The sequence below is a fragment of the Sinocyclocheilus rhinocerous genome, unplaced genomic scaffold (assembly GCF_001515625.1).
Source record: "Sinocyclocheilus rhinocerous isolate Xijiao unplaced genomic scaffold, SAMN03320098_v1.1 C36211300, whole genome shotgun sequence".
Taxonomy (NCBI): domain Eukaryota; kingdom Metazoa; phylum Chordata; class Actinopteri; order Cypriniformes; family Cyprinidae; genus Sinocyclocheilus; species Sinocyclocheilus rhinocerous.
This window is the reverse complement of record NW_015775927.1, coordinates 1-908: the sequence shown is the minus strand read 5'-3', so window position 1 is coordinate 908 and position 908 is coordinate 1. Positions and strand designations below refer to the sequence as shown.

The 908-nt window shown below is 44.9% G+C and overlaps 1 pseudogene; it reads right to left on the bottom strand.

Moving 5' to 3' along the window:
* Window positions 1–5: 5 nt before the first annotated feature.
* Window positions 6–845, bottom strand: LOC107735655 (natterin-like protein; annotated as a pseudogene).
* Window positions 846–908: the final 63 nt, after the last annotated feature.

Sequence of the window (908 nt, the reverse complement as noted above, 5' to 3'; positions counted from 1 at the left end):
TTCTTGCAAGTCATCTTCACTGTGCCAGTGTAAGGCAGGTCAGACGTGGCTCTGCCGATGGTGATGTCAACATCCACCTTCTTTCTTGGTGGGATTACTACAGTGGTAGTCAGAGTTTCGGTTTTCTCATTGGTGTACTCTTGGCTGTAAGTGCTTTCTGATCCAACGCTGAAACCGTATCCTGTAGAAACTTTTAGAACCTCTGGAATCCCTGCCTTCACTTCCACACTAAATGTTGCTTTAAAGCTGTTACTCATCGACCATGAAGATGTTTTGGTCACTTTCTTTGAGGTTTCGACCGTTTGCTGTTGATTCGCGGAGGAGTCGTTTGTGTAAGTGACGGATTTGATCTCTTCCACGGTCACCTTTGGTATCATTTGATGGCGAGTGGGATATTTGACTTTGGTGAGAACTCTTGATTGACTGTTGATTGAACCGCATTGAGAAACATGAATCCTATGCGGTCAGTATCTGCACCAGCTCCTCCTACAACTCCCAAACAATAACCAGAGCCGACATTCATGGGGATTTCTGTTGGTAGTGAATATTTTGTCATTTTTGCAAAAAATTCTCCACCCTGGTTGGTCTTGAATTTGATGGCTCCAAGACGTCTTTTTTCTCATTTGTGAGGTGAGGTGAAACACTCACCAGACTTGAATACATACTCTTTATACAGTCCGGCTGGATTGCCAAAGGTTTTACTTCTGCCATCTGAAAGCCAAACCTTGACAGCCTTCACCTGCCATTCTCCTAGCCACACTCTGATCTTCCCTAGATTGGCATCATTTTTCTCACCTGTAAATGAAAACGGGTCACCTCCTCCACCACCAAGTTTTATAATTGACCTGGGAGATTTTATTCAGACTGTTTAGAGCAGGGGTGCCCAAACTCGGTCCTGGAGGGCCGGT